We start from the raw sequence: 12,711 nt of genomic DNA on the forward strand, positions 1-12,711 counted from the left end.
CAAACTGTTATAAAGTCATAAAAGCATAGTTAAAGAGATGTGTGGTGGGTGAGAATGAACGCATTCCTGTTCGCTTTATAGGACACTACAATCTGTTCCTCCAGAGGCAATACCTACTCAGCCTTCTCTCACAATAGCATTAAGGCACAGGTTCTAATCATCATCAGTAACTGAAGATCTATATTGAGTTCCCCATTACTGTTTTACTTAAAACCAATTTCCAGGGTGTGCAGGATAGTGAGGTCTTTGTGAGCTTCCACCATGGCGTACCGGGGCCAGGGCCAGAAGGTGCAGAAGGTGCAGAAGGTGATGGTGCAGCCCATCAATCTCATCTTCAGATACTTGCAAATTAGATCTCGGATTCAGGTGTGGCTTTATGAGCAAGTGAATATGCGGATAGAGGGCTGTATCATTGGTTTTGATGGGTATATGAACCTCGTATTAGATGATGCAGAAGAGATTCATTCTAAAACAAAGTCAAGAAAACAGCTGAGTCGGATCATGCTAAAAGGAGATAACATTACTCTGCTCCAAAGTGTCTTCGACTAGAAATGATCAATGAAGTGAGAAATTGTTGAGAAGGCAATACAGTTTTTCTAGGTGTCCTTCGTTAGAAGTGTAGTTAAGGCATTTATTCATATTGTTTTGCTCACCTTTATGTTATTACCAGATGACAGTAAATGCTGTGGGATTGTTTTTATTAAAATATTTACATTGGGGCTTCCCTGGCGGCGCAGTGGTTGGGAGTCCGCCTGCCAATGCAGGGGACGCGGGTTCGTGCCCCATGAGCGGAGCGGCTAGGCCCGTGAGCCTGCGCATCTGGAGCCTGTGCTCTGCAACGGGAGAGGCCACAGCAGTGAGAGGCCCGTGTACAGCAAAAAAAAAAATATTTACATTGTTTCCTTCTAAGAACAAACAAACAAACAATTTCCACCTTTGGAAGGATATGCCAGGGAAATATCAATAAAAATGTCCCTCTTAGTGTAGATGTAAATGGCTGTTGCCTTTCTGGAGGCAAATGGGCAGCATATATTAAAATTTAAATGTGAATAGAGTTTGAGCCAGTAGTTATTTTGTTTAAAAGCAAGGAATAGAGAGTAGTTATTAAGAACACTGCTCCTGATGCTAGATAGGATGTGTGAAACTCCCAGATCTAGCACTTACTAGCTGTGTGAACTTAGGCAAGTCACTTTTTACCTTCAGTGCAATGAAAAGATAATAATAACACCTTTCTCACATAACACAGTGCTTGGCACATAATATTATCTTAAAGAAATCATTGTACAAGTGCACCAAGCGGCATATACAAGAATCTTCCTAACAGTGTTTTTCTAAAAGCTTAAAACAATAAACTACTTAAATGACAACTAGCATAGAAGTTGCTAAAGACTTACATTTAGATATCTTGGATCACTGTAACCCTGTACATAAATGAGATATATTTCATACTACAGAATATCAATAGCTTCAATACAAATTGAATGGGAAAAATTGCAGATTGACATAAATCATATTATTTAATTTTCCTGTAAAATGTAAAAAACCTGTTTGTCTTGTAGCTATTTTAATAAATGTATTTAAGTCTCTAGAAAGAGATCTAAAAGTATAAATACCAAATTGATAGCAGTAGATACTTTGGGGAGAGGACTGGAATTTTGATGAGATCGAGGCAATTTTTTTTATATATAAAGTTTTCATTTTTACAAGATATATGTGTGTGTCACTTAATTTAAACAAATTTAAAATTAAATAAAAACAGCACAAATTTTATAAGTTGTTTTCACAGTGTGGTCACGTAAAGAAATATTGACCAGAGACCATCAATGTTGCATTTGGAGAATAAATTTTGAATATGTATTTAAATGGTATGCTTGTCTGTTAAGCCAATGAACCTTTGCTTTGTGATAATAAACGAGCAGATATTTAGAAATAAGACAAATTTATCTTTTGGTCCAAGCAACCTGGACCTTATCCATAGAGTTAATAAGCACCCTCAAAATTTGAGGAATGAAAAATCCTGCCTGGATGCTTTATATATTTAAGTTTTTTAATCAAGTATGGTACGTGAAGGAACATTTCATAGCCCAGGCAGGAGAAGCCTTTGGTATATAAAGTTCAGAGTATTGGTTTTCATTTACAAAACTTATTTTGCCAATATATGAGAAGTTGACAGTTTATATCTGGGCTCCTAAGCCCTCATTCATCAAAGTCACATGACCCATCACTAGTTCCCTAGTTTCTTATTCCTGGACTTACTGGTCAATATTTAGGTGCTGAAGAACAATTAAATGGGACACAAAAAATAAAGCTTAAAGGGCTATTTTTAAAAGATTATATATCTTAGAATGCATCAATTGCCACAAACAGGATAATGGAAAGATTGAAATAAACCTTTTCCAATTTGCCATCTATTCAACTCAAAGTAAAACCTGAAGGATTCAGAGGAGAAGCCATGTATGTGATCGGGAACAAACACAGTGCTAAGAATTTTATTTTTATCTTCAGAATTAGATTATAAAATCTTACCATTTTTCATCACATTTCTTTTTCTAATAGATCTAAAAACAAATCTGAAAACATCACAATGTCATGAAATTGTGATATTCGTAAAGCTCCATCTTGATCAGATTAAAGTAATGAGAAGGCCCACATACTAAAAGGTTAATGGTACACCCTTAATATGTAATAATATATTTAAAAATGCATTAAGCCATAAAACAAGTGTAAGCAAGTATAACAGAGTTCTGCTTTTTCCTTTGATTACAAAGTTGGTGTTTTATTGAAAATTCTTAATAGAACACTAACCAAAATCACTGTGTATATTTTTCTGCTGCTGTAAACATTTAGTTTGCCTTTTGGGTAAGCTGGGATTAAGTTCTCCAAAAAAATAGAGGAACTCTACAAGCAAGTCCACTTCCATTAATAAAGGAATGAAATGGACACATAGTAGTCTCATTAGAAACTATTGTAATATTCCTAATTATACATATATTCTGATACATAATGAGATAGTATCTGTTTTTTAACTCTGAGCTAAAACTATTTTCATATTTCAAATATTTCATATTAACTCAAATGTCAGCTTTACTTTGTATATGTTATATATCTTTTTAATATATTATCAGTGTTTTTATTGACCAGTGTCATTTGAGAAAAAGTTGTATCATCTCATTAAAGATAATTGTAGTTGATGAATTCATGAAAAAGAGGAAGGATGTGTAAATGCATAACTAGACTGTCTTACTACATAATAATTTATATATAAAGTTCTAAAATGGACAGTGCATTCTATATTTAAGCAAGTAACTGCAAATACATTAGTTTATAAATTTGTAACATTATAATTTTAATGTGGATCACGTACATTGACTTTTCAAAAAAAAGTTTTATTCTGAAAAGTATGCTAAACCTCTTAGTGATTGCAAATAAAGTTTAGGCAAAAGAAAAATGTATCATTTCACTATTTTGAGATTTTTGAAGGATGAAAGTTTGTCTTAACTCGTTATCTCCAGCACTTTATCGTATGCAAATACTCAGAAGGTATCTACTTCTAACTAAAGTTCATAAAACTTTAGTGGAAAAATACAAGACTATTCAGATGTGTGATGATAAGTTTAGAGATGCTGATTAGCTGAACTCATATCCATTAATCCATGGTTATCAAGATATTTTAAGCCAACCTAAATATATCCAAATATACGTCTTCTTAATCTTACTGTCCTGGATTTTGAATACAAGCACATGTGTAACCCTGAATTACTGAGGTACTTATGGTTGTGTGCTGACCTGCCTGGATGAGTAGTGATTTGGGGCTCCCATTACCTTGGCATCTGTTCTGAGTTAATAAAAATAAAATTCAGCATGTTTCTTGTTTGTTTGATTTGGTTTTCTTGTTTTGTTCTTCCACACCTACAAATGTGACTATAGGAAAATCAGAGCTGTGAAAAAGTTTATGAGAAATCAATAAATGCTAGTGACATTTACGTTTCATCACCTCATAATAGACGTCTACTTGAACTTTATCAGCCTTCTGAAAGTCGATGAAACAAATGATAATGACAGAATAATGGCCAAGTAACACTTGAAGTGAGAGTTCTATATAAAAATTATGTATATGTATATATTTAGCATGGTCAAACTTTAGGGAAAAGCTCAGATTCTCAAAGATTTAATTGTACCTATATACTAAGAAACAAAAAATGCCTTTTAGAAAAAGAAAAAAATCAATCTAAACTGTGTTTCTCTTCACGGACTCTTTAAATACTTGGTGGCATCTCAAAGCCTGTGTTTTACTTATGTATTGAATATTACTGCAAAGAAAACCATCCTAAAGTTCATGGTGCAAAGTGACAGCTATTTTATTATGGTCATGGATTCTGAGGTGCAGGGATTTGGAAAGGGCTCCTTAGGGTCAGCATGTCTCTCTTCTGTAATGTCAGAGACCTTACTTGCAAGGTAAATCCACAGCTGGAGGCTGGAATCATCTAAAGTTTATTCATTCACTAGTCTGGTGTTTAATGGTGGCTTTTGCCTGGGACCTCAGAAGGGGCTCTTCACCAGAGCTCCTACACGGGGCTTCTTCATGTGATTCTTTGTTTCCTCACTGCGTGGTGACTGAATTCCAAGAGCAAGCATCCCGAGAGAACTAGGTGGAAATGGTGTCATCTTGTGTGAACTTTAATGACATATCCCGAGAAGTTACAAGATTGCCCAAATTCAAAGAGGGACATATAGACCTTATCGCTTGCTGGTCCGTGTGTTACAATCACAATGTAAGAAAATCATGTGGGATAGAAGATACTGTTGTGGCTGTTTATGGAAAATGCAATCTGGCCCAGGCAGATTGAAGGGACACTACACGAGAGAAAATATACAAATGGACCAATAAACAGAAGAGAAAACCACCAGGGTCATTAGTCATCAGAGAAATGCAAATGAAAACCACAACAAATTATTACTACACACCCACTGGAATGGCTAATTAAAGAGATAGAATAGACCTAGTGTTAGTATGTGGAGCAATTGCAACCCTCATATATTGCCAGTGGGAATGCAAAGAGCATAACCACTTTGGAAAATAGCTTGGCAGTTTCTCACAAAGTCAAAAATACCCTTACCATATAATCCAGCCGTTGCACTCCAAGTTTTTGACCCAAGAGAAATTAAGACATATGTCCACACAAATATTTCTGTATGAATGTTTATAGCAGCTTTTTTTCATATTAGCAAAAATCTGGAAGCAACTCAAAGCCCATCAGTCGGTGAATAAATAATCAAATTTTTGTGTTTATGGAATTCTACTCATCAATAAAAGGGAAGAAATTACCAGTACATGCAACAACATGGAAAGTTTTAAAAGACATTATGCTGTGCAAAAGGAGCCATGGAAAAGAGTGCATATGATTTCATTTCTATGAAATTCCAGAAAACATCAAAGTAATCTATAATGACCAAGAACAGACCAGTGGTTGTCTGAGACTGAGAGTGGGTAAGAGGAAAACCACCTTCTGGAAGCTGGAGTGTAAGCCTGCTTTACTTTTAGCCAATCATGTACTCCCCTTCGGGAATTTGAATCTAAGGAGATGGTGTGGTGATGGAAGGGTGGTTGAGAATTTAGTAACGCCCTTGATGGCATGCTGACAACATCTAAGTCCGGGAAAATGATGCCAAGTTAGTATCATATCCTGGCAGTTTCTGTAGCATGGCGTTGATTGTGTCTCCATTACTCAGATCCCTTTGTTTTCTAGTCATCTTCTGAGCTTGGTTCTTAAGCTTTCCTATTGATTCTGTAAGCTGCAGCTATTCTTCCAATAAATTTACATTCGGCTGAAGTTACTTTGAGTAAGCTTCTGTTGCCTTAAAAAAAGAACCCTGACTGGAACAGACTCCTAGGTGCTGAATAATGGAAATTTTTCTTATTATGCAGCAGGAAAACTTTTCAGTAAGGAATTAAATAGGAAAGTACTATTGTGTGCAGTATACCTAATGATACCATTGTTTTCAGCGCACCCTGGCTTACATTACAATCGTATTCTAAGAATCATCATACTTCATCTTAATTTTGCAGAAGATAGTAATAAATGACCTGGTTTCTTGATCTTTCATCTGTCAAGGTCCCTCATTTGGGGACGCTTAATTTTAAAACTCAGGCTCAAATCAATATCCCCCTCTGGAATAATCTCCTTTCTATTGGAGGGTTTCTTACTGTCTCAGTTAATGATTCTATTGATCAGCTTCAAGTTCACCTTTGATGCTGATTCTGCTCTTATTTCTAATAACTGGCTCTTGGCTATATACTTGGCAAAGGCTTTATCTTCTTACTCTAGTTAATTCACTAGATCTTTGTCATTTCCCCATCTCTGAGCAGACATTTTAGTACTGAGTCCCTTTAATTGCTTTGGAACTACCTTAAGCCAAGCCTCCACCATGTTGAGCATTGCCTTTTAGTACTTCTATTGATTACCAGTCAACAGATTTCACTAACACTGTTTTCCTGCCAGAACATCCACTGGCTGCCCTCCAGTGGACATTGCTGATTACGTGGGCAGGCTGCCTGCTTGCTTATCTTTCTGCCTACTGCCTACTGGCAAATCCCCTAACACTCAAGTAGCCAGTCCAGATTCTCACTATTAATTGCCAGAAACTTCTCAGACCGTGTTTCCTATAGCTTGATGAAGTCTCTGGTTCCTAGGTCTCTTGGTGTGTCTACTCAGTTTTGATGGATGATTTGGTAAAATCATAACTTTTGTTTTCATTTTTAGTGTAGTTAAGATCCATTTTTATTCTTATACTTGGCCTGGTTAGATTAGATTAGGTTTCTTATATTATGTATTCTCTTTTTTCTCTCTCTCTCTCTCTCTCTCAATATAGTTAGAGAAACTTTCATCATGATTGAAGCCACCTGGGAAATTTCTGGAAACATTCTCCAAATTTTATATTTATACAAGAAGATAGTAGAGTCTTTGTAATACTGTGAATTTACTTCCTCTGTCTGAAAACAGGTACATAACAGAGGCTGAATTTCAACAGAAGGAGAGATTAGATTTTCTCAGTGTCCTACATATTTTCATTTCATTTCATTTTCTATGTTTTAGATTAGAGTTATTTTTTGATAAGATCAATATAATAATAGAGCATTGTTGGTCAAAACATGTAACATCAATATTTGGAGATAAATTTTTTTTCTCTTATTGCCTCACAAAATAAACATTTTTAAAGACCATCTTTTTAATGTATGTAAGTGTAGAAGCAAAATCTACCTAAACATTTTATACTTTTCATAATATAAAACCACTTGGAACTGGGACTCTGCCAGGTTTATGAATGCATCCATGCTGTTTATCTGGATCGGCACTTTGGAATGTTTATCAGGACAGATGTACACTCTATACTTCCTAATGAAAGATAGGCAGATGTGGGAATATATTTTGTATTGGGATTAATATAATTTTTAATATTTGGATTAATATAAATGCCTGTTTAAAGTTACCAGAGGCATTTAATTATATTCCATTTCAAAGGACATTTCGTTCTGTTTATTTGGAATTTTATTCATAAGAACAATATCAAATTAATGTTATGTATACAGTTATGATTAGCCTTTCTTTATATAAATAATTTACTATTTATCATTCATGGACAAAAGTGTAAAAACAAACTATTACTACATGTATCAAGATCAGACTTCAGGACTGTTGATATGATAGTTAATGGTTCTCATCATCCCATTGATTTGGGTTGGCTCTTGATATCCCAGAACGGTAATGACCTAAGGAGCAGATTTCAGTTTACTCCTACCAAAGTTTGTTACAGAAGAATAGCTTGACAATAGCTATGCTTATATTGAAACCACTGGGCCAGCATTCTTAAGCATTGAAATAAAGATTGCAAGCAGTTCCATCACTAAGATGTTTAAGGGTGTAGTTTGTGCCCAATTCATTCAGATAGACCCACATTAGGGCAATATTCTTTTCTTTTCTACCCTCCAACACTAAATCAGATGGTTTTGATACTCTATGATTTTATTCTCAATTAAGTGAATTTCTTCACTTGCTTTTTGAACTTAGGCTAAATTGACTTTTTTTAATCTTTCCCTTCTGTCTTATGCTGTGGTATTGTGGTTGATTACACCTACGTGGACGAAAATCCAAATTTATTTTAAGGATATTGTTGATTTTGCCTATATTCATATTTGTGACATTTTTCTGTGTTAGGATATGGTAAATTTTGGAATAAGAAATGTGTTAAGTGCCTCAATTTTCACAAGAGGAAGTTATATTTATTACCTGCTTATCTGGAGCAATGAAGTATTTGCAGTAAGTAATTGTTTATTTGCATTTTAGGTACAGGTATAACTTTCCCTTAATGTCCCTAAGGACTTGAGAAAAGTACTGTTCACAAAATCCACGCTGTAGTGACAGTTTAAGAGATAATTGGTTATTCTGGGTGTTCCAATTTAGATCCCCAAAGAGCAATGCACTTGCACTACATTAACTCAGCTTCTTGAAGAAATGCTTTTGTTTTCATGGAGAGCTAGGTAAACATACTCATCTGATAATATTTCTGCAATCCCTTGTACTTTCATCTCTCTTTATTCTAAATAGCTTCTGACCTTTATTTTCATCTTTATTTTACTTGATTAGTTCTAACAGCCTAACATTTTTCAAACAGTTCTAGATACAGATATAAAATATCTGAACAATACTCTCTTCTCCCTGGTTGGAGGATTATCTTTTGCTATCTTATCCTAAGCCCTCCAATATGTTAACTGATTCAGAGCAGTATAAGCTTAGTTGCTTTTGCATTTTCCCATTCGCTTCGTTATTTTGCCTGTTCTTTATTGAATACCTACTTACTCTGTGCAAGGTAGAGTAGAAAGTATGATATATCTTTTTTCTCATTAAATCCTTACAACTGCATATTTGGAGGCAAAATACAGATTTAGAAGTTAATCAGCTAGTATTAAATAGATAATTAAAAACAAGTGCCTGATTGTTTTTAAACAATTGGTATGATTTTTTAAAGAATAACAAATTAGCTCTCTAACATTGTCTCTAAACACGACTTCCATTTTTCTGCACTATTATAGTTAACAAAATCAAAGGCCTGGAACTTCCCGGGTGGTGCAGTGGTTAAGAATCCGCCTGCCAATGCAGAGAACATGGGTTCGAGCCCTGGTCTGGGATGATCCCACATGCCGTGGAGCTACTAAGCCCATGCACCACAACTACTGAGCCCGTGTGCCACAACTACTGAAGCCCACGTGCCTAGAGCCCACGCTCCACAACAAGATAAGCCACTGCAATGAGAAGCCTATGCACCACAATGAAAACCCAATGCAGCCAATAACTAACTAACTAAATAAATAAATTTATATTAAAAATTCAAAGGCCTGAATTTACAGTAAAAGGGATTAAAAATAAAATAAGATGTATGTATGGACTGATGGCTGGGTAAAAATATGATAATGCAAATACAGCAAAATGTTATTTGTAGGATCTAGGTGGTACACATTTGAGAGTTCATTGTATAATTCTTTCAAATCTTTTCATAACCAAATGCTGGGAAAAATAAATACTTGATTTTCTCATAGTATGTTGGTCCTTGCCTACTCAGGCAGTGTGTTTGTTGCTGTATGATTTGAAGGTACCACTTTGCTGATATGTAAGTAAATAGAGCGTAGTGACCAAAAACACAGTGTCTGGAGTTGCATGTTTTTACTTACTTTCTGGCTCCTCCACTTACTAGCACTTGAACTTCAGGATTCCTTATCTGTGTACCAGGAAAAAAATAGTACCTACCCCATATGATTATAGGTTAGATGAGAATATGAATGGAAGGCACTTAGAAAAATGACTGGTACATGTTAAGAGCTCAATAAATATTAGCTATTATTATTACTTATCTTTCGGTGCAAGTGTAGATATTGCTGATTTTTCTCTGCTGTACTCTCCTTAACCAGAAGTAGGTTTCAAAAGCCAACAGCCTATGGATATTTTCCTTCTAATCCCTGACCTTACCCAAAAGAAGAAATGTTGGTAGGATCCCCATATGTCATATTTTTGTATATTTTAGCTTTTCTATTTTAGAAACAGTATTATAATCAACATGAATCTTTAATTTGGTGGTGTTCATACTGCATCTTTCTACTAAGGCATGGAAGACTATTATTAAGTTGCAGTCAACAGTGTCTTGAAATAAATAACATTAAAACTTGTGATCCACTCTCTCCAATTTCAAGTGTTAGTATGAGTTGACAGTCATTAAGTTAAACTACAGTGAGGGAAGTGAATTGCTAATGACTTTTTAAAAACTAAAGCTATTAGTTAGCATATATTGCCTAGTAACCCAATTATATATCTTTTTTTGTCCAACACCAATTCTGCTCAAAGGTAGATGAATTACAACATATTTTATACAAATACTATTACAATTTTCTCCTTTGCACAATAAAATTAAAACACCTTTGTCATTTGCTTGTATAGGGATTACATCAGGTAAAAATAATATTCGCTTGGGCTTCCCTGGTGGCACAGTGGTTGAGAGTCCACCTGCCGATGCAGGGGACACGGGTTCGTGCCCTGGTCCGGGAAGATCCCACGTGCCGCAGAGCGGCTAGGCCTGTGAGCCATGGCCGCTGAGCCTGCGCGTCCGGAGCCTATGCTCCGCAACGGGAGAGGTCACAACAGTGAGAGGCCTGCGTACCGCAAAAAAAAAAATAATAACAATAATAATAATATTTGCTTAATTAATAGGGTTGTGATATCTAAACCGTAGCAGAACTAACTAAGTATTGATTCAGGAAATGTTTACAGATTAAGTACCATATGAAAACAAACAAGCGTCTTCCTTTGCATGTCTACTCAAAACAGTATGCTATAGTTGTCAATATCTTCAAATGAAAACATCTCTTGTATTTCTTTTTTTTTTTAATTGAAGTATAGTTGATTTACTTGTGTTAGCTTCTGGTGTACAGCAAAGTGATTCAGTCATACATGTATATTCTTTTTCATATTCTTTTCCATATGGTTTATTACAGGATATTGAATATGGTTCCCTGTGCTATACAGTAGGATCTTGTTGTTTAGTCATTCTATATGTAATAATTTGCATCTGCTAGTCCCAAACTCCCAATCCAACCCCCCCCCACCCCCTCCCTCTTGGCAACCACAAGTCTGTTCTCTATGTCTGTGAGTTCTGTTTCTGTTTCATAGATAAGTTCATTTGTGTCATATTTTAGATTCCACGTGTGATATCGTATGGTGTTTGTCTTTCTCTTTCTGACTTACTTCGCTTAGTATGATAATCTCTAGGCCCATCCATGTAGCTGCAAATGTCATTATTTCATTCCTTTTTATGGCTTCATCTTTTATATTTCTTTCCATTTTTCCCAAAGGCAAAACAGAGTGTGATGATCTCCAATCTAATGCCTGGTTGATCACCCATTTAGTTCATATTTTAAGACCCCACCTTGTTTGCAAAAGAATCATGACCATGGAATATCTTGAACTCAATATAAATTATAACAGGGAACAAAAAGGTATTTTCAGTTTTGTAAAATTATCAGTTTTCTGATGGGTAAGTATATTTTTTTAACATTCACAGTTCTTATAGAAACATTACATACGGCTGAAAGAGAAAGGAAGGGAAAACACAGTAGGATGGTTTCTCTATGCCATATAAATCCCCATTGCAACTTCTGAAACCAGCACACATACAGTGAGAACTCCGTAAATATTTGTTGATGATGATGATAGATGGCACATTTTGTATGCAGTACCGTCAGCGCATGAGCACATTGCTTGTGTTTCTAAAACCAAAGCAAGCAGTAATGTTGACAAATGACCACATTCTCAGGTGCTTCTAAGTACTGGTGGTTCAAAGTCAGGGGCCTTTATCCATTTATCAAGACTGTAACTGAAATACAGCTGCAATGTGTTTGTCCAACTTGAGCATTAGCATAAACACTATTTATGGGGAGTTACTTCTTTTCTCTTTAGATAGGTCTTGAGCTCAGTCTTTTCTTTTCATGTATGCTGGACACATACAGAAACCCTGGCTTCCGTATGAAGTATGAGGTTTCTATACCCTAAAAAGTGAAAATAATAATTTAGGAAAAAACCCTCCGTTCCATCTTGTTAAGTTAAACTAGGTTATTGCAGCACTTTAGCTTTCAGTTTTTGAAAGCAGAAGAGGCGGTCTTGGAATCTTATGCTACCTGTTTCTAGCTTTCTGTCCTCAGACATATTAACTGGACCTTGTCAAGTCTTAATAAAAGTCAACTGTAAAATGCTGCTACTAAGAATTCGTATCTCACAAAGTTTGTGTGAGGATCAGGCGACATAAGGTATATTATGCATTTAAAAGAATAGCTGGTATATATTAAGTATTAGCTAAAATACCAATGTGCAGGTGTTTTAATACAAAAGCATCCAGGTCAGATAACTATTTTCTAACCACCACATTAGTACATTTCCTATTATTCCTGTTGTTTATCCAGTCTCTTTTTTGCCTGATCCTTTGTAACCAGTTCTTAGTTTTCCAAATGTTCCTCCATATCCAAGTGGCTTCCTTAGATTTTATGAAAGAAGAGGATCTCAACATTACCACTCTTAAAAGCTTTCTAATATGGGAATTTTCAGATGAATACAGAGCTATAGAGAAAAGTAAAATTAACTGACTCTTTGTACCATATGTAGCCTCAACAGTTAT

General features: G+C 35.4%; 1 pseudogene; it reads left to right on the plus strand.

The window, feature by feature from the left end:
- The first annotated feature begins 261 nt into the window (after positions 1-261).
- On the plus strand, positions 262-549 carry LOC112413320 (small nuclear ribonucleoprotein E pseudogene; annotated as a pseudogene).
- The last annotated feature ends 12,162 nt before the right edge of the window (positions 550-12,711 follow it).

This window comes from Neophocaena asiaeorientalis, unplaced genomic scaffold, assembly GCF_003031525.2.
Source record: "Neophocaena asiaeorientalis asiaeorientalis breed wild unplaced genomic scaffold, Neophocaena_asiaeorientalis_V1.1 scaffold482, whole genome shotgun sequence".
NCBI lineage: Eukaryota > Metazoa > Chordata > Mammalia > Artiodactyla > Phocoenidae > Neophocaena > Neophocaena asiaeorientalis.